This window comes from Dasypus novemcinctus, chromosome 4 (assembly GCF_030445035.2).
Source record: "Dasypus novemcinctus isolate mDasNov1 chromosome 4, mDasNov1.1.hap2, whole genome shotgun sequence".
In the NCBI taxonomy this organism is placed as follows: domain Eukaryota; kingdom Metazoa; phylum Chordata; class Mammalia; order Cingulata; family Dasypodidae; genus Dasypus; species Dasypus novemcinctus.
Genome location: NC_080676.1, coordinates 56,476,603 through 56,498,735, shown reverse-complemented (window position 1 = coordinate 56,498,735; position 22,133 = coordinate 56,476,603). Strand labels below are relative to the sequence as shown.

Sequence of the window (22,133 nt, the reverse complement as noted above, 5' to 3'; positions counted from 1 at the left end):
TAATAAACAATAGGTGGGGGCAACCCAAGCACCCATGAATGGACAAATGGATAAACAAAATGTGGTACACACAAGCAATGGAACACTATTCAGTTATCAAAAAGCATTGACATTCTGATACACCCCACAACATGGATGACCCTTGAAAATATCACGCCAAGCAAAACAAGCCAGATTCAAAAGGTCAAACATTGCATGATCTCACCTATAAGAAATAACTAGAATGTACAAATTCATAGAAACAGAACGAACACACGGTATCAAAGTGGGATGTAGGAGTGGGAAATGAGGAGTCAATGCTTAATGGACCCAGAGTTTGGGTACAGAGTTTCAGTTTGGGATAAAGGAAAGTGTTGACAATGATGGTGATGATGGTAAAACAACATTGTGAATGTAATGAACACCACTGAATTTTATAATTTAAAGTACTTAGAATGGAGAGTGGTATATCATAGATAGGTAGATAGATGATAGATAGATAGATAGATAGATAGATAGATAGATAGATAGATAGATAGATAGATAGACAGACATTTTTTTAAGATACTGGAGCCGGGAATTGGACCTGGGGACCTTGTATGCAGGAGGCTGGAGCTCAACCACTAAGCCACATCAGTTCCCATGAGTTGGCACCCTCATCTATTTGTTCATTGCTTTGCTCATTGTTTATTTGTTCTTTGTTTTCTTTAGGAGGCACCGGGAACCGAACCCAGGACCTCCCGTGTGGGAGGCAGGTGAGCAACTGCTTGAGCCACATCCATTCTGGTATGTTAGATATTTTTACCACAATAAAAACTTAAATATGACAAAGATAGATGCATGGCATTATGCATTTGTCAAGGTCTATGGAACTGTACAGCACAAAGTACAAACCATAATGTTAACTATAGACTTTGGTTAGTAGAAATGCTTTAATATTGGTTCATCAATGTAACAAATGTACACACTAATCTAAGATGTCAATAATAGGGGTAACTGGGAATTCGATGTGTCTCATCTGATAAAGCTTTCACCTACCACATGGGAGGTCCAGGGTTCAAACCCAGGGCTTCCTGGCCCATGTGGTGAGCTGGCCCACATGCAGTGCTGATTTGCACAAGGAGTGCCCTGCCACATAGGGTGTCCCCCGCGTAGGGGAGCCCCAGGCTCAAGGAGCGCGCCCTGAAAGGAGAGCTGCCCTGCGTGAAAAAAAGCACAGCCTGCCCAGGAGTGGCACCGCACACACGGAGAGCTGACGCAGTAAGATGACACAACAAAAAGAGATCCCGGTGCTGCTGACAAGAATGCAGGCGGACACAGAAGAACACACAGCAAATGGACATAAAGAGCAGACAATGTGGGGGAAGGGAAGAGAAAGAAACAAAAAACAAAACTTAAAAATAATAATAATAATAAGAGTAACTATATGTGTGGGTGTGGAGGGAAGAGGACTTATATGGGAATTTCCTATACTTTTGGTGTAACTTTTCTGTAAATGTAAATCTAAAAGTTCTCTAAAAATAAAGTTGAAAAAACTTAAAATATGCCAAGTCCTCAATGTTAATGCATGTACCTATTAACCTTATTCTCCAAAAATTGAAACTTACTGGTTACCAGAGGTACCAAGGGAAGGGGGAGGAAAGAATAGAATAGATGAAATATAGAGCATTTTTAGGACATTGGAATTATTCTACAGTATCTTGCAATGACAGATACAGGCTATTATACATTTTATCAAAACATATAAAAGTGTATGGTGCAAAATGTAAACCATAATGTAAATTATTGGCCATAGTTAGCAGCAATATTTGTTCATCAATGGTAACAAATGTACCACACTCATGAAGGATGTTATTAATAGGGGCAAATATCAGGGGGTGGGTATATGGGAATCCTCTGTATTGTCTATGTGATTTTTCTGTAACCTAAAGCTTTTTTGAAAATACAGTGAAAAAAATAAGACACTGGGGGAACATACAGAAGAAATTGTCACTGTACATAAAAGATAACAGATCTTATGGTAATGAAAGACACAATGCAAAAAATATTTTTTGTATTTTATTTTTTTACTACTTTTAAATTTTTTATTATTTTTATTAATTTATTTATTTTTGACTTTGTTCTGGGGGAGGTTTTGGATTGCAGAATGGTCCCAACTGTGACAGGAGAGGGGTGGTTAGTGGGGAAGGGTGCACCTGGGGCATGCCTTTATGGAATATGAATGTGTTCATGTGGTCATAGCATGTCATCTCAGTAGGTGGAGACCCACACAGTAAAAAATATATATATTAATTTTCCATTCTGGGGAGTCCTGCTACAGTCTCTAACAAAGTGGTAAGAATCTCTAGAGTACATACACAATGCCTAGAGAAGGACAGATGGATACACCAGCCCCTCGATATTGATGCTTGTACTTATGAAACTTAGCCAAATATTATAGATTGCCTAAGAGTTATCTCCTGAAAGCCTCTTTGTTGCTCAAATGTGTTCTCTAAGTCAAACTTAGCCTATAAACTTACTGCCTTCCCCCCAGCATGGGACCTGACTCCCAGGGATAAGCCTCTCTGGTACTGAGGGATTATTACCAAGCACCAACTAGCAATGCATTTGGAAAAGGACCTTGACCAAAAGGGGGGAATATTAAATACAAATGAGTTTTTATGGCTAAAAGATTTCAGCATGACTAAAAGGATCTCACTGACTGCCACAGTAAATAGTGCCTCAAGTGGGGGGGGGGGGTTCCTGAGGGCTCTAGAGACATCTAGACACTATAGGCAGGCCACACAACCCCAGGTATTCCACATCCTATCAGTGAGCCTTACCTTGAAATATGTAATAACCTATACCCTGAATGTATCAGAGTTCGACTCATTTATAATTTTCCTGCACATGGTTCTTCTGACCCTTTTACTTGAAGCTATAATTAGCAGCGTACCATTAAATATATGTCCCAGAGACTTAACTCTTCCAGACTTTCATAGGCTAGGTAAGCCTGGAATCTCAGCAGAATTGCAACCAACACCTACTTTCCAATACATCAGACTAACCCAGTACAACTAATAAAAAGATGATGGATAATGCCCATTTCACCCCCTTCCCCCCAAAAAAGAGAGTATCTACAACTGCAAGTAAGACAGTTCCATCCATCTGCCCCATGGGACCTAGGCCTCCTCTCAATCGGAAGCAGAGTGGGCATCACCATCCCCAAACCCTCAAGACTGAGGAATGAACAAACATAAATAGGGAAAACAACCATGGAGCAAAGTAGACTTATTAGTATTCTGGTAATGGAGGAACTTGTATCACTGATATAAAGGCAGTGATCACCAGAGGTTCTGAGGGGAGGGAGAGGGAAGAACAGGTATAACATGGGGCATTTGGGAGACATTGGAATTGTTCTGCATGACGTTGCACTGATGGATACAGCCATTATATATTTTGTCAGAACCTATAAAATTGTGTGGTGCAAAGTGTGAACCATAATGTAAACTCTAGACCATGGTTAGTAGCAATGTCTCATTATGTGTTCATTAATTGTAACAAATGTACCACAGTAATGAAAGATGTTAATGGGGAAAAGTGTAGAAAGGTGAGGGGGCGGTATATATGGGAATACCCTATATTTTTTGTTAAGATTTATGTAATCTAAAGCTTCTTTTACTTTTTTTCTCCAGATTTATTTATTTATTTAATTAATTCCCCCCCCCCCCCCCGGTTGTCTGTTCTTGATGTCTATTTGCTGCGTCTTGTTTCTTTGTCCGCTTCTGTTGTCGTCAGCGGCACGGGAAGTGTGGGCGGCGCCATTCCTGGGCAGGCTGCACTTTCTTTCGCGCTGGGCGGCTCTCCTTACGGGGTGCACTCCTTGCGCGCATCAGCACTGCGCATGGGCTCCCCCTGCATGGCAGGGCACTCCTTGCGCGCATCAGCACTGCGCATGGGCCAGCTCCACACGGGTCAAGGAGGCCCGGGCTTTGAACCGCGGACCTCCCATGTGGTAGACGGACGCCCTAACCACTGGGCCAAGTCCGTTTCCCCTAAAGCTTCTTTTAAAATAAAATTTTAAAACTTAAGAATGTGTATTAAATGTGTTTTGGATGTGTACACCATGGAGTGGCAAGAGGCACCTTGGGTGATGAAAGTCCTGGGGTAGACTCAGAAGACTGGGAGGCCAGTCTTGATTTTGAATTTGTGCCAGTCCTCTAAACTTCTTGGAACCTCAATTTTCCCATTGAGTATTTTCCATGTCCTGAGTGAAGTAGCAGATCCTTGATGGAATAACAAATGCAATTTCTGTTTTTAAGACTTCCAGTCTTGAAGACAGGTCAAGCTGGCAAGGTCTGAGTTTAAGTCTTTAGTCCCAAAATATTAGCAACTCCAATCTGAGGTCCTATTTCCTAGCTGCAAATCTAACTCTCCTTGGCAGTGAAAATCATGGCGTTAAATTCTTTCCTAATCAGGCCTGTATCTGAGCCCAACAAAAATTTGCCTTGAAGATACCAGAAATTTCCTTGTGGGATGTATTTTCTTTCACTCTGTCCCAGTCCACAATTAGCTAAACCTTGATCCAAGCTACATGCTGGTGTTTGTAAGACTCCTCCTTGCTCCTTCCTCTGAGCTTTTTGACTTGTGGATTCCTCCTTCCTTCAATGATTTCTGACAGAATCTTATGAAGAGTATTTCATGTTGGGAAAAATTATCAAGTGAGAAAGCCATGTAAATGGACATCAAGAGCATGCCTGTTAGTTCTACCACATGAGTACAATACCTGTACACCACTGACGAAATAAAGTCCCTCTGCAAATGACACTGTTACAACAACATGAGGTCAGAAGTGTGTCTGTCTCATTCACTGCTCTGTCCTTCAGTAACTAACACAGTGCACATGGTGGACAACTAATAAATATTTGCTGAATGAGTGAATGAGAAGTTTTATTTCTGACTAATTAAACATCATATGGAGAAACACCCTTGGAGCAATAAGGGAGGAAAAGGATACTTATCTAGCCAATTAAAATCAACTACATCAGCTCTGGTAATTTATGCAGTGACAGCTGCTAGTGTCAAATTCTCTGCATGTGCAAAAGAAATGCCTAAGACCATTCATTCAGTCTCTTAAAATGCATGGAACAGACTGGAAGGGAGTAGAATAAAATTCCAGTAGCATTTGGATTAGGGTGGTAGGATTAAATACTATCTTTCTACATTAAATAAGCAGGGGCTCTTAACCAGGTGTTACTTTACATACTAATGTAAACTTGTGTAATATAATTTACTTGTGTACATTTTTATCTGAGTGTATACTGTTTCTGTAATGTTTATTAAAGTGTCATTAAATGAATTGCCAAGACTCTTCCAATTCTTGAGCAAGAAGTTGTGGATACCAAGGCAGGCCTTATCTCTCCTCATAACATGGACCAGAAATCTTTCACAACTGTCGGAAAGTCAGCACCAAAGTGCTCAGTGATTAAAATATTCTTAAGCTGCCATTGATCATATAATCCGGTTCTCAATGTGATTCAAATATACCACAGCTTGACTCAATTCCATTTTATAGGACATAATTTCACTCCAAGCCAGAAACCCTGGCCCCGGTAGGTTAAGAATCTTTACTGGGCATCTGCACCTGAGAGTCCATATGAGCAGATACAGTACTAGAATTGGTGGGAGATGAAATATTTTGTAAAGCATATATTGATTTCAAATAGTAAAAGAACTTCTCCCTAAAAGAGAACAATATAAACTGTAGCACTGTGGAAATTCTCTCTTCAAAATGCTCATTCAGAAAACTCTCTCAGGCTGAAAGCCTGGCCAGGCTTTGCCAAAGTTCTGCTTCCCCATGTCTCTTGGAATGTGAAAGCCTCTCACACAGCTCCATCCAAATGCAGAACCAGCAGTGGTCAACTGAGGCTAAGGAACCCGACACACACAGGAAGCAGCTTGTGTGGCGTTTTCCCAGAAAAGGCAATACAGATCCCCCAGCCCTTATGCTCAGTTCGGAAATCCAAAAATGCTCTAAAATGGAAAGGCTTTTTTTGAAAATTCATTTGCCCCCCGAAACTGAACAGACCTGAAATCAAGTGATAGCAAAATCTGAATTGATGTGAAGCTAATTATAGTCTTTATTTATTTTATGTACAATGAAATACACAGGATATTTTTAAATAATAACATGCCCATATTACATACATCTTCAATATCTTAACTCCCTGGGGATGTTATATTAATTATATTACCTTTCTGAAATAAAAAAAATACCTATGTTTTCTAAAACACATCTGGTTCCAGGGGGTTCAAGTAAGGAATGGAACTTCTATGACCCATGAGGGTGTGAAAGAAATGGGATTCAAGTTCTAATTTTCAGGAGCTGTGTGCCTCTTGAGCACACCCCACTTACATTATGTCAAAAAGCCTTGTTAAAGACTAATAAAGCATCATTACTTTATTAGTCAGCCAAAGAGGTGCTGATGCAAAATATTAGAAATTGGTTGTTTTTTTTGGGTTTTATTTTAAAGATTTATATATTTCTCTCTCCTTCCATTGTCTGCACTCTGTGTCCATTCGGCAGCACTGGGAAACTACGTCTCCTTTTTTTGTTGTTGCGTCATCTTGCTGCGTCAGCTCTCTGTGTCTGTGGTGCCACTCCTGGGCGGGCTGTGCTTTTTTCATGCAGGGCAGCTCTCCTTGTGGGGTGCACACCTTGTGCATGGAGCACCCCTACTGTCCCTCTGCGTGGCAGGGCACTCCTTGCGCTAGGCAGCACTGTGGGTGGGACAGCTCACCACACGGGTCAGGAGACCCTGGGGATCGAACCCTGGACCCTCCATATGGTAGATGGATGCTCTATCAGTTGAGCCATGTCCACTTCCCAGATGGTTTTTATCAAGGGTATTTATTCTGGGTAGGAGCATACAGATACCAGGCCATAAGGCATAAGGTACTTCCCTCACCAAAGTCTACTTTCACATGTTGGAGCAAGATGGCTGTCTATGGCTGTGAGGGTTCAGGCTTCCTGGGTTCCTCCCTTCCAAGGTCTTGCTTCTTTCTGGGTTCAAGGTTCCTTCCTTCCCAGGGCTTGCTTCTTCCTGGGCTCAGGGTTTCTCTCTTCCTGGGGCTGGCTTCTCTTTCCTCTGTGAGCTTACTTCCTGGGGCTCCAGCTTAAGGCTCCAGTATCAAACCCAACATCAAAAACCCCCAACCCTGTCCTTTGCCATGCCTTTATCTGTGAGAACCCACCCACCAAGGAGTGGGAACTCGATGCCCTAATGACGTGGCCCAATCAAAGCCCCAGTCATAACTCAATCACACCCAGGTACAGACCAGATTGCAAACATATTCCAATATCAATTTTTGGAGTTCATAACCACGTAAATTGCTACAATTACCCAGAGAAATAAAGTGAGTTACTAGGAATGAAGAGATGCAAGTAGAGCTATGTCCATGTCAAAACCACTAGTAAATTGAAAATACCTTTTCACAGCTTTGGTATTGAGAGAAAGAACACACTGATAAAATTCTACTATTTTTGGTATAGCAAATAAATATGACTATCTCAAATGTCTCCTTCTCAAGGAAATCTTACCTGATCCTTCTGAATGAATGTGATCTGACTTTTTGGGGAAAATTTTCAAGGAGTCAAGAAAAAAGGCCACTTTGGATGGTTCTGTAGGCATACAATCTAGCCAAGGTTTGAAAGCTACCCTGAAAAGGTAGGAAAGGCCTGAATATAGAGAAATTAGCTTCATCTAGTATTTGAAATAATTTATAAAATCACCTTATTTTTACAAAACTTCTAGAAAATAAGAGAAAATCTTGTGACCTTGAGTTAAAGCAAAGATTTCTTAAATATAACATTCAGTGCATGATCCATAAAGGAAAAGGTTGACAAATTGGACTTCCTCAAAATTAAATCTTTTTGTTCTTCAAAAATCACCATAAAGAAAATGAAAAGAAAAGCAACAGACTGAGAGGAAATATTTGTAAATCCTATCTGGATTTGTATTCAGAAAGTATAATTTTTAAAAACTAACAGTTCAATAACAAAAGGACAAATAACCCTATTAAAAATGAACGAAAGATTTGAATAAGCACTTCACCATAGAACATACATGAATGCCTGATAAGCACATGAAAAAACACCCAAAATCATTAGTCATTAGGGAAATGCAAAGTAAAACTGCAGTATAATGCCACTACAGTATTAGTCAGCCAAAGGGGTGCTGATACAAAATACCAGAAGCCTGTTGGCTTTTATAAAGGGTATTTATTTGGGGTAGGAGCCTACAGATACCAGGCCATAAAGCATAAGTTAGTTCCCTCACTAAAGTCTATTTCCACGTGTTAGAGCAAGGTGGCTGCTGATGTCTGCAAGGGTTCAGGCTTCCTGAGTTCCTCTCTTCTTGGGGCTTGCTTCCGTCCAGGCTCAGGGTTCTTCTCTTCCTGGGGCTTACTTCTCTTTTCTCTGTGTGCTTACTTGCCCGGGCTCCAGCTTAAGACTTCAGCATCAAATTCCAACATTAAAAACACCAACTCTATCATTTGCCATGTCTTTTATCTGTGAATCCCCACCCACCAAGGACTCAATGCCCTTCGGACACAAGAGTTTTGAATCCAACATAATCTAATATGCCCAGAGGAAAAGACCAGTTTATAAGCAAAATCCAATATTTCTTTCTGGAATTCATCAATAATATCAACCTGCTACAACTACACACACACTTGAATTGCTATAATCAAAATGAGTGACAGGATCAAGTGTTGATGAAGATGTAGAGAAACTGGAATTCTCATACATTGCTGGTGAGAACGTAAAATGATACAACCTTTGTTTTTTAATTTCTCCTCACCCCCTCATTGTTTACACTTACTGGGTCCATTCACAGTGTTGGTACATGCACTTTTGGAAACAGCTTGACATTGGTGTTGTTGTTTTTAAGTGAAACACACACTTGTAAAAACCAGTTACTCCACTCCTAGATAGTACCCAAGAGAAATAAAAACATGTGTTCACATAAATTTGCAAGAAAATGCTCATGGTGGCATTATGAACTATTATATCATAGGGGGGAAAAAAGCCCCACACTGCAAATAATCTAAATGAATAAACAAAATATGGTATATCAATGCAATGGAACACTACACAACAATAACTGATACAAGTTACAACATGGTTGAACTTCAAAAACATTTTGTTAAGCAGAAAAAAGCCAGGTGTTTATATGAAATTTCTAGAAAAGGCAAAATTGTAGAGACAAATCATATCAGTAGTTACCTAGGGCTAGGATGGGTGTGGAGAATGATTAATAACAGATATAAGGGAATTTGGGGTGGTGACAGGACTGCTCTAAAAGCTGATTGTGACGACAATTGCACAACTATGAAAATTTACTAAAAATCACCAAACTTTTAAAAAATTACCTTATTTTGCTCACATTTCATTGTTGTGTCTTTTGGGAGGCGTAGATCAAGAATAATATGTTTTAGAAAGTCTGGGGTTGAACCCACTTGACGTAAAAAATTACTGAGTGGTTACGACTGAGTTAGAACATAAATGCCATCCTGTGGTCATTGCAGCATTGTCTGCCACAAAAAATTAGAAATAACTTACTGTTCATCAACAGGGTAATGGTTATAAACAAGATAAAATTCATCCATATTATGAAAGTCCATGCAAACGTAAATAAAGGAATGTGTTAACATGGAAAAGTCCCTAAGACACATTGTTAAGTGAAAAAAGCAGTCATAGAACAATAGTGAATAGTATAATTTAAATCTATTTCACTCAAGCACACACATTAAACTACATAAAACAACTCTGGGGAAGTAAGATTGAGGCAAGGGGACTAAAAGAGGACTTATATTTTTAATATTCTTCAGTAGTAATTGAGTTTTTTTCACAAGGACGTACTACTTTTACATTTTAAAGCAAAGTTCAAATGTTCTTCCTGACCCTTGACTTCTCAGCAAACCCTGCTACCACGGAAGCCACGCTCTCCTTAAAAGGAAACTAAAGTAAATTACTTTAAACCATGTTAGAAAGCAACATTTAATTAAAAGGAAACATTAATCTAGCAATGAACAGTTTGATCTCCTCTTTGCTTAATAGTGACAGAAACAACAAAATCCTTTACACCCATAGTTTTCTACAGTTTGTCAGACTTTCTTAGATACTGTTTCATTTGATCCTGTGAGGTAAAGCTGCCACCCCTATTTTGAAGGGGACTCTGAGGCTCTGGAGGTCAAGTCACCTGGCCAAGGCCACCCAGGTAGGCAGGATGGGAGGGCGACCTGTACCTTTACTGTGTTTTTATACAGCTGCCTGCCTCATCAAGGATGATGATAAACATAAAGGTGACCCTGAGGCATACAGAATCCTGGAGGCCTTATGAGTCATCAAAGAAAGATTTAATTATATTTAGTTTTGCAGTTTGGGTTTTACCCATACTTTGTTGTGTTATAATCCCTGAAGAAGTGTTTAGCCACATATAGCACACACCACATTACCCTTATTAAGAATATTTGATTAACCAGACACTTCTGGCCAGGCTGAAACATGGAGAATTTACTGTAAGTTGATTCCCTTCAGAATTTAAGTCTTTACCCTTCTCTTAAAGAGGATGCCCTGTCTTCCCTGGACACCTCAGAGAGCCCTCAATCCTCCTCTTTTCCCAAAGAGCAGGTTGGCCCCTGCCTTCCTGCAGCCCGAGGGCAGAAGGCTCCGGAGGAGGGCGCCTGAGCCACCCTCAGCAGAGGCCTGAGGGTGTTACTTGGGGCCTGGCCTCCAGGCTCCCTTCCAGCAGCTGGGGCTCGCGTGACGAGCTCCCGGTCACCTCACCCTCACTCTGGCTGGGCATTCCCACAGTCTGTAAACGGGAACACTCGCAACGAAAGGGAAGTGGGTGAGTAAATGAAAGCAAGTCTGAGCTCAGGATCAAAGTCAGCGGCAACACTGCTTTCATGAAGAGCGAATGTGAGTCTTTAAACTTGAGGGTTTCTTCATGATGACATCAGATTGCCCCAGCGATGGGAATGTAATTCGGGGGTGAATCTGCTCACCTGACATAGGTAAACACAGACCTGAGTTTTAAATGTGGAAGACAAGAGATAAAGCTTGAATTGAGGGGGTGGGGGTGTCAGATAGCCCATGCTGGAAATAAAGAGGCAGAATCATGTTATTTTGGATTCTGATAGACTTGGGTTCAAAACTTAGATTGGCCAGGGAACAGATGTGGCTCAAGTGGTTGAGCCCCTGATTCCCATATGGGAGGTCCCCAGTTCTGTCTCCAGTGCCTACTGAAAACAAACAAACAAAAAGCAAACAAACGTAAAAGTCATCTCAGGAAGCCGATGTGACTCAGTGGTTGAGTGCTGGCTTCCACATTCAAGGTCCCAGATTCAATATCTGGCCCCCTTAACTAAAAAAAAAAAACAAAAAACAAACAAAAACAAAACAAAACAAAAAACCTGCCATCCCTGGCTCCCTGGCACACATGCTTACTAAAAGATATTAGTATCAATATCAAACTCTTGCTGGTTCTGTCACAAAAATGAGAAAATAAATGAAACAGATGATTCTTCAAACGATCCTTCTAGTTCTAAAACTTTTTAATTCTGTTACTGAAATTAGCAAATTACTTAAAGAAACTGTTAAAATAAGAAGGTTTCAGGGGGCAATATGACTTCATTAACAGGGCAAGCCCACAAGCCTGCACAGGTTAGGAATTCATTCAGTCCTTAGCTAGCTCTGCATCTAATCATCAGGCAATAGATGTAAAGCATTGAAGGGATATAAAGTGGAGGTCAGAAATTATGTCCTTGGAGCAGCTAGAGTAGAAAAGCAAAGAGCTTCCCAAAGCTTCCAGTTCATGTGGCAGCCTGCCTGACCTGAGGTAGGTCCAGGTGGTCCAGTGCAATTAGCCACACTTACCTCTGAAAGACCTGGCCTCACAAGGAGACATCCCCCAGGCTGATGATCACAGGAGAATGCTGCCATGAGTTTCCGGCCGACTGTTTAAAAAACAAAGTATTTATAAGATATAAAAATAGGAAATAAATTAGGGTAAGTTGAAGTTTAATACTGGTCATATCTTTGATAAGCCAGTTCCTAGAAATTCCAGATGTCTGTTTATGGCTAATCTGTAGTGGGGAGCAGTAAGAATTAGAATATGATATTTTGTTTTCCTTTTAAGCATGGCATCTTAGATCAATAATGGAGCCAAATCCCAAAAATACCCACTTAAGAGCATCTCTGATATTTGGCTGCTAAAACTCCAAGTTCAGTAGCTTAGCAAAGAATAGGGTGGAATTGGAGGTCAGAGGATTTAAATGAAAGACAGTTTTTTATCTAGCTTCCCCATCAAGTGAGATACAAATGGGGGAAAAAGCACATGAAAAGATGTTCAACATTGATACCTGCTAGGGAAATACAAATCAAAACTATATAGCTGGACAACCACCACACCATGGAGCCTAGAGTGATTACAACTGAAAATGGGAGGATTGCATCCAGCATCAATGTGGAATCTGAGCCTCCTCTTGACATAGAGGTGCAATGGACACAACCAATCCAATGTCCACATAGAAGAGGTGGCATTGGATTGGGAAAAGTGGACATGGTGGACGATGGGTATGGGGAAAGGCAGGAAGAGATGAGAGGTGGAGGCGTCTTTGGGACATGGAGCTGCCCTGGATGGTGCTTCAGAGATAATCACCGGACATTGTAAATCCTCACAGGGCCCACTGGATGGAATGGAGGAGAGTATGGGCCATGATGTGAACCATTATCTATGAGGTGCAGAGGTGCCCAAAGATGTACTTACCAAATCCAATGGATGTGTCATGATGATGGGAACGAGTGTTGTTGGGGGGGGGGAGAGGGGGGGGTGGGGGGGTGGGGTTGAATGGGACCTCACATATATATTTTTAATGTAATATTATTACAAAGTCAATAAAAAAAAATAAAAAAAAGAATAAAAAAAAAAACTATATAGCTTATTATTTCACACCTACTAGAATGACTACTATTTAAAAAAAAAACTTAACTGCCAAGTGTTGGAGAAGGATGTGGAGAAACAGGAATGCTTATTCATTGTTCATGGGAATATAGAATGATGCAGCTTCTATGGAAGACTGTTTGATGGTTCCTCAGGAATGTAACTGTAGATCTACCATATGATCTGGAAATCCTGCTACTAGGTATATACTTAGAAGAACTGAAAGCAGGGACACAGACATCCATTTGTACATGGATGTTCATAGAAGCATTATGCACAACTGTCAAAAGATGGAAACAACCCAGGTGTCTATCAACTGATGAACAGATAAAGAAAATATGGTATATGCATACAATGGGATATTATTCAGCTGTAAGATATGAAGTTGTGATGCATATGAAAACATGGATGAACCTTTAGGACACTATGTTGAGTGAAAAGCTAGATACAAAAGGACAAATATTATATGATCTCACTAATATGAACTATATATAATGTGTAGAGTCATGGAGTTAAAAACTAGAAGATTGGTCACCAGAAGATAGAATGAGGATAGAGAATGGGTAGCCATGGCTTAATTCATGCAGAATTTTTAATAAGGTTAATTGTAAATGTTTGGAATTGCATAGAGGTGATGATGGTATTAGAGTGAAAATAATTAGCCAATATGGGGGTATGATTATGGTTGATTTATTTTTTTATTATTGTGTTATAAGAGGTTTTTTTCCAAGATTTATTTTTTATTTATTTCTCTCCCCTTCCTCACTTCTCCTTCTCCCCTTCCCCATTCAGTTTTCTGCTGCTCTCTGTGTCCATTCACTGTGTGTTCTTTTGTGTCCACTTATATTCTTGTCAGCAGCACAGGGAATCTGTGTCTCTTTTTGTTGCATCATCTTGCTTAGTCAGCTCTCTGTGTGTGCAGCGCCACTCCTGGGCAGGCTGCACTTTTTTCACACTGGGCGGTTCTCCTTATGGGGGGGGCACTCCTTGCATGTGGGGCTCCCCTACATGAGGGATATCCCTGCGTGGCACAGTACTCCTTGTGTGCATCAGCACTGCTCGTGAGCCAGCTCATCACATGGGTCAGGGGGGCCCTGGGTTTGAACCCTGGACCTCCCATGTGATAGGCAGATGCTCTATCCATTGAGCCAAATCCACCTCCCTCTGGTTGATTTAAAGGTCAAGTTCAGGGTTGGGAATGTCACTAGAAATAAAGCTAAAGGATGAAACAGGGGACTTTATAGCAGAGTGAACCCTGTTGCAGATGATGAGTATGATTAATAGTATAAATATAAGAATTTTCTTCAATGAACCAGAATAAATATATGTTACTATTACAAAATGTTAAAAATAGGGTCATATTTGGCAAAAATACACCTGAAGAAAACCATGGACTGCAGTGAATAATAATGTATTAGTATTTTTTTGTGTGTGCATTGTAAGAAGAGAAAATTATGCTAAGTAACAGAAACTAGACATAAAGTACTACATACTATTTGACTCGGTTTATATAAATTGTAAACAAATAATTTTATAGAGACAAAATTAGATTAACAGCCATGTATGGCAGGGGAAGTGCAAAAGGATTGAGAAGTGACCATTTACAGGTAGGGGGACTTTCCTCTTGAAGTAATGAAAACGCTCTAATACTGATTTTAGTGTTGAAGACACAACTCTATGATTACATCAAAAGCCATTGACTGTACACTTTAGATAGACTGTATGGTATATAGATACATATGAATAAAATTGCTTCTTTAAAAAAGTAATCATTGAGTTCATGTTGCACTGACAGCCATCTGGGTAATTCGAAGAAAGTAGACTTCCAGGGTAGGGCAATATGGCCACCCCTGTGGACTGAGAACAGTGTTTGTTGAGCCTGATCTTTTACTTCCCATTGCTCTAATTGGTGCTAGTTGTTTATGGTCAAAGGACCAAAATGGTTTTAGAAGAAAAGTATTTTCATTGTGTAGTTAACTCTTCTTTCCTAGGCTGAGCAGAAAAATAGAATTAGCCTGCTTGGAGTATTAATTCTCCAATGAATGTTGTATTAGTCCTCATTTTCCCACAGTGCCAGTGCCACGGAGATTAGTACCTATTTGAAAACTCTCTCAAAAGTGTCATTATTCTGCCATCTTCTATTTTGTATCATATATTATGATAGAGTCAAAAGTGAACCAGAGAAAGCCCATGGAAGTATTACGTGTTCAAGGAGCATAATATATACAGTCTACATTTGGTGTTTAGAAAATGGGTCAATACTCAGGTAGATGAATAAATATAGATTGTGATGATAGATAGATAGATAGATAGATAGATAGATAGATAGATAGATAGATAGATAGATAGATAGATGGATGGATGGATAGATTTGGCAAATGTGGCAAAATGTTAAAATTGGTAAATCTGGGTATCTGGAAGGATGGGGTACATTGGAATTCTCTATATGGGATCTGTATTATTTTTGCAACTGTCCTGTAAGTTTGAAAGTACTTCAAAATAAAAAGTTTTTTAAAAATTGAAAAAGTGAACCAGGGTAAAGATTTTCTTCTGGTAGTAAAATGTACACTCATACGAATTTCACAAATAGACACAGTAACAAAATTAATTTACTTGTTCCTTACTACCTCAGAAAAGTTTGCTCAAAGACTTAACTAGGGAAGTGGACTTGGTCCAGTGGTTAGGGCGTCCATCTACCACATGGGAGGTCGCGGTTCAGACCCCGGGCCTCCTTGACCCGTGTGGAGCTGGCCCATGCGCAGTACTGATGCACGCAAGGAGTGCCATGCCACGCAGGGGGGTACCCACGTAGGGGAGCCCCAAGCACAAGGAGTGCACCCCATAAGGAGAGCTGCCCAGTGCAAAAGAAAGTGCAGCCTGCCCAGGAATGGCTCCGCACACATGGAGAGCTGACACAACAAGATGACGCAACAAAAAGAAACACAGATTCCCGTGCTGCTGACAACAACAGAAGCGGACAAAAAAGAACACAAAGCAAATGGACACAGAGAACAGACAACTGGGGCGGGGGCAGAAGGGAAGAGAAATAAATAAAATTTAAAACAATTTAAAAACAATTTAAAAACAATTTTAAAAACAATTTAAAAACAATTTAAAAAAAAACTTTACTACACACTGGATAAGACTCTTACTATAAATCTGAAGATTTGCCTTTCAACTTCAATTTTCAATTTGTTGATGATGGTCCTTTGATTTTCTCTCTTCTGCGAGGCCCAGTGATCCGTCTCCTGGGGTGACCATCCTGGAGGAACGTGGTAATGAGGTTGCTGGTGAGCATAGAAGTTTCTACATGAGTCTCTCCAAGCAGTCAAGAGCTCCTCATAACAGCCTGTAGAAAGCTGGAGTAGACAGTGAAAAAAACAAAATAAGCACAAAAAGTTATAATAAGTAGGACACCAAAAGTGAAGACCAAATCAAGAAACATTAACGATCTTAGGAAATTTTCTTGCTCCCTACATTTCTTCCTCCAACTACCTAAATTTTACCCTTCCTTTAAGGCCCTGCAATTAGAGCTTCTTTAAGCCCCTCTAACATCTCAAAAATCTCTTCCTCTTCAGGAGTCTCAGTTCTCTTTCATTGCGATGTCCCATCCTTTTGCATTAATTATTCCTTCTTTAAAATTAAGATTCCTGTCTTTTAATTCTAACGATACCCACAGCCCTCATAGAAGAGCCTGAAAATATGACACTTGGTAAGGACTCAGTCCTCTGTGGGAGCATCGACCTCCTCACCTCCAGTGACCCTGCGATTTCTGTTCTTATCCCTGCCTACATTTCCATTCCTAATACCTCTCTCCATCCAACAGGGAAACATAATTACTTTTTAGTTCCCAACTCTTTCAAAAGGTCAGATTTCAAAATGTGGTTTTATTTTGTTTCACTTTTACCTCATAACCCTTTCACTCACAAAAGTACACATCCTTCTCAGAGAAGGGGATCAGATGGGTTCAAGAACTTGCCCTTGGAACCAACTGCATCTTTCTAGTGCACAATCCCTGCTGCTAAGCCTAGTCTATCATGCCAAATTTCTTACTTTGGGTGGCTTTTTTTTTTCTCTCATGAGCTTGACTTCCATAGACAGTGGCCCAGCACAGTCCTTCAGTTATAACTGTCAAGGTCTAAATCCCAACTGCCAGCAGCATTCAAATTCTTTCCCATGGTGCTCCTGGGCACTGGGCCAATCAGAACCTCTGGTGAGGTGTCAGGCTGTTGTCCTGAGCCTTCTGTGGCAGTTACAAGGGTTTTTCCCTGTAGACCCCAGGAAAGACCATTGGGAGGGAGCAACTAACTCCTCAAGCCAATGAATTGAAGTCTTGGTGCTAACATATTCCTTACTTCCTAACCAAGAAATGGAGAAAATCCTTGGAAATTAGGACAGGTGCCTTTTTCAGTGGGAGCTGTGAAAGTCATATTGTAAAGGGAAACACTTGGCAGAACACTTTTTGACAAAATTTACTTTAAAAAAAAATTGGTTTAATGCTGGAAAGATTTGTTGAAAGCTACATTGGCCAATTCTTTTTTTTTTAAGATTTATTTATTTCTCCCCCCTCCCTCCATTGTCTGCTGTCTGTGTCCACTCACTGTGTGTTCTTCTGTGTCTGCTTGTATTCTCATTAGGCAACTCTGGGAACCAATCCTGGGAGCTTCCAGAGCGGGAGAGAGGTGATTATTCTCTTGTGCCACCTCAGCTCCCTGGTCTGCTGCATCTCTTATTACCTCTCCTGTGTCTCTTTGTGTTGCGTCATCTTGCTGTACCAGCTCTCTGCATGGGCCGGCATTCTGCGTGAGCCAGCTCGCCACACAGGTCAGCTTGCCTTCACCAGGAGACCCTGGGTATCGAATCCTGGACCTCCTATATGGTAGACAGGAGCCAAATTGCTTGAGCCACATCTGCTTCCCATGGCCAATTTTTTTTTTTTTTAAGATTTATTAATTTATTCCCCCCCCCCCCCGTTGTCTGTTCTCTGTGTCTATTTGCTGCGTCTTGTTTCTTTGTCTGCTTTTATTGTCGTCAGTGGCACGGGAAGTGTGTAAGGCGCCATTCTTGGGCAGGCTGCACTTTCTTTCACGCTGGGCGGCTTTCCTCACGGGCGCACTCCTTGCGCGTGGGGCTCCCCTACACGGGGGACACCCCTGCGTGGTGCGGCACTCCTTGCGCGCATCAGCACTGCGCATGGGCCAGCTCCACACGGGTCAAGGAGGCCTGGGATTTGAACTGCAGACCTCCCATGTGGTAGACGGACGCCCTAATCACTGGGCCAAGGCCGTTTCCCCCAATTCTTATTAACGTATTTTGTTGCCTTTTAATATCTGTGTTTGGGAAAGAGTCAACTATAACGACTTGTGTACATTTGTGGTGACCGACGCCTCACAGATTGCCTTGAATAGCTTGGTTTCTACCCCGGTGATGGGCTGAAAACTTCAACAATAACCAGTTTCCCACACTTTATCGCTGAATTATTCCTTTTTGGTGGCTTTATCATATGTTCTTTTAAAGAATTTTGTTCTGTACAGCTCGTTTGAGATTCCTAATATTGCATTACATCTTTGTTTCCTCAAGGTAAAAAAAATAAAAATTAAAAAACCCACATCCTACTGGCCTTATTTCGCTGTCACAATACCAGCAGTGGGCGAGTCTCCATGCAGAGGACACAATAGTAACACAGATCACTTCACAATAAAATGTGGCACCTAATTATTGTTTTTAGGGGCAGTTAATGAGTGGTACCCACAGGTAATTAAACACATTTAGGTTTGAAAGGCCAACAGGGTGAGAAACAAGCCACTCTGCTTAGTAACTGTGTGAAGAGAGAGCGGTTTACTGCCGCACCCACCCCACCCACAGTGCCTTCTCATGGTGCTTAACAAGAGGCTGAAGATGCCTGGTAAGCCCCCCAGCTACTACGGCTCACTCACAAAGGATATCCTGAGTTTGCTGTGTAGCATCATTCGTTAAGTTTAGCAATCATTGCAATCAAAAGGACTTCAGTGTATTTACCACTGATTATGCTGAATAAAAGGGCCCTGAAATTATCAAAGTTCTTTAGCCCCTAACCGACATCATGCACCCATCGTACCAGATAGTGGGGAGATACAAAGATAAGTAATAAACCTCCTTAGCCCTTGGAGACTCTACTTTGCAGCAAAGATAGACCAATATACACTCAACCATAAAGCAAGATGATGTGTTCAAACAGAGGAATGAACAAAGCATTACAGGAACACAAAGATGCAAATGACTGCCACTGCCCAGTGGGAGAAAGGGAAGGGCTCCATAGAGGAAGGGGCATGTTAGCAGGGCTTCAGGGAGGAGGAGGATTCAGCAGGTACAGAAGAAAATGGACTCTGGCTGAAGAAAAACAACAAAATGGCAATACGACATTAAATTGAACAATCAACAAGGACCGAATTTGCAAAGCAATTTCAACCTGAACCATACAACAGTTCTTGCTTTCTTGAAGGCACCCCTTTCTTTACGGTTTGAGTTGCTATAAAGAAAGCTTTCTGCGGTACAGCCAAGGCTTTTGAAAATCAAGTTTGTGCTGTGTGAAAAATTGCTCTCCCTCAGTTCTATGACTTAAATCATTTGCTTAAATAATGGATGCCAATTTAAAGAGCAACTTTGAAAAACTTGAATGACAAAGTGAAAAAAAAGGTAGTAGTTCAGAAAAAAACGGTATGTGCTCTCATTAAAATTTACTGCTTTCGCCTGGGCCATTATTTAATTTATTCTACCTGCACATTCATAAGCACCAGGGCTTCAAAGATGAATTAGATATGGCCTCTACATTCTAGGAGCCCACAAATAAGTGAATGAAAGCAAAATGGCCAAAAAGTGAGACCTCTGTTTGTTCTGTGGATATCAAAGGACTGCAGCTGGTTCATGACAATGTTTTCAGTCTGGGGCAAAAATAAGCAAACTTATCCTCAACTTTAGCCTTGGCATCCTCAACTCATCTATTGCAATTGCTACATGCTACCTTTGGTCACATAGGGTCTCCACAACTCATCAGGTAGTGGGTTTTAATTTTCATTAAAGTAGATGTATTCAATTTTTTTTACATGGAAATGTCATTCCTTGAATTATTTTACTGCTTTTAATCATGGATGATTAAATAAGTTTTAGCAATTTCATACAGGTCCCAAAAAGATGTTTTACCAGTTCTTTAAGTACAAAAAGTATGAAAATCTATGGTCTACATCACATCAAACAAAATGTCTCCAGAATTAGTTTTGAATTGGGTTTGCTAATGTTTTGGAAATATTTAGGATCAGCCATTAAAATAGATTCTTGTTGGGCACAAATTTAACAGACTAAAAATTAATTATTAAGTTAGAATATCATTACAGAAATTGTAAAACCAGGATTTAAAATAATGATTGTAGCACCCACAAAAGAAAATATAAAAAATAGATTACAAAACATTATGTTTACTGTATGATATGTATCCAATATGAATTTTTATGTATATTCACACAAAGATTCAGAGGAAGAGGACTGGAGATGATAGATAGATGATAGAGATAGATGATAGATAGATAGATAGATAGATAGATAGATAGATAGATAGATAGATAGATAGATAGACAGACAGACAGACATATATAGACAAACATTCACATATATATCCCAACAGTTGGAATTATGGGAGTTTTTTTTCCTTTTTGCTTATCTGCATTTTGTAATTTTTCTACTATGAACCTATATTGCTCTTATAATAGGAAAAAGATCTGTTTATTTTAAAAGAAAATGTGTGTTGCTTTTTAAAGAAAGTACTATAGTGCCATGTCAGTTGGCCCTACTTTGGAGTTTGTGTTTCTGTGGGATGGAGCTGGACTCAGATGTGATCTTTGTTCACAAGCCTCTCCTGTTACTTTTACTGGAACTGTAGTTGGTGCTGGGGTTTAATATATACCCAGGGGACCTGACTCTCTGGACTGACCACGTGATAGCCAGGCCCTGGGCCTCAACAGACTTCAGCTCCTACACTCTGGTTTATTGGACTTACCCCACTCAGCTAACATGGAGTTGAAGAAGGCCAACCACCACACCGTGGAGCCAAGAGTGCCTACAACTGAAAGCAGGAGGATTGCATCCAGCATCCATGTGGAATCTAAGACCCCTCTTGATATAAATGTGGAGTGGACACAACCATTCCAAGGTCCACAGGATGGAGGAATAGAGTTTGGATTAGAGTGGATTTACTGATAATCTATTCATGAACTATTGTGATTAGTAATTGAAGAAAATGTGACATTGGTGTGGAGAAAGTGGCCATGGTGGCTGCTGGGGGTAGGGAATGGGAGGAAGAGATGAGATGTGGAGGCATTTTTGGGACTTGGAGTTGTCCTGGAGTGATGCTGTAGGGACAGTTACCGGACATTGTATGTCTTCCCATGGCCCACTGGGTGGAATGTGGTAGAGTGTGGACTATGATGTGCACCATTGACCATGGGATGCAGCGGTGCTCTGAGATGTATTCACCAAATGCAATGACTGTCTCATGATGATGGAGGAGATTGTTGTTATGGGGGGAGGAGTGGGGTGAAGGGGGTGGGGGTATATGGGGACCTCATATTTTTTTAATGTAATATTAAAAAAATAAAGTACTATAAATATATCCATCAGTATCTTTTCAAAATTAAAACTTTATACCAAATCCAATGGATGTGTCATGATGATGGGAACGAGTGTTGTTGGGGGGGGGGAGAGGGGGGATGGGGGGGTGGGGTTGAATGGGACCTCACATATATATTTTTAATGTAATATTATTACAAAGTCAATAAAAAAATAAAAAAAATTAAAACTTTAACCCAATAATTTCCCTTCTTAGTCTCTACCCTTAGGAAACAGGAACTAGAATTAAAATATAGAATACAAGATTTATCAATTCACTCAACAAATATTCAGTGAGCACCCACCATGTGTCTGGCACTGTATGAGGCACATGCATTTTAGTTGTGAGACCAACAAAGTCCCAGTCCTCAGGGAACTCAAGGTCAATGGTTCCTGGTCTGCAGCAGGATGACCAGGGGGGTCCAACATTTTTTTTTCCTTCAAAGCGACTTCCTTCCCCCTTATACCTATGACTCGGGATCTCCAGGGTAGAAGCCAGAAACCTCCAATTTAAAAGCTACCCAGGTG

At 40.6% G+C, this 22,133-nt stretch overlaps 1 long non-coding RNA gene across 1 annotated transcript in view; it reads right to left on the bottom strand.

Moving 5' to 3' along the window:
• The window catches only part of LOC131278217 (uncharacterized), a 57,340-nt gene extending 40,243 nt beyond the window's left edge, over positions 1–17,097 (bottom strand). The window contains exons 1-3 of the long non-coding RNA XR_009185490.1: positions 17,022–17,097; positions 16,121–16,327; positions 11,903–11,982 (exon numbers count right to left, since the gene is read on the bottom strand). This is a non-coding gene — a long non-coding RNA (uncharacterized lncRNA). The remainder of the gene's footprint in view (positions 1–11,902; positions 11,983–16,120; positions 16,328–17,021) is intronic.
• Between the last annotated feature and the right edge of the window lie 5,036 nt (positions 17,098–22,133).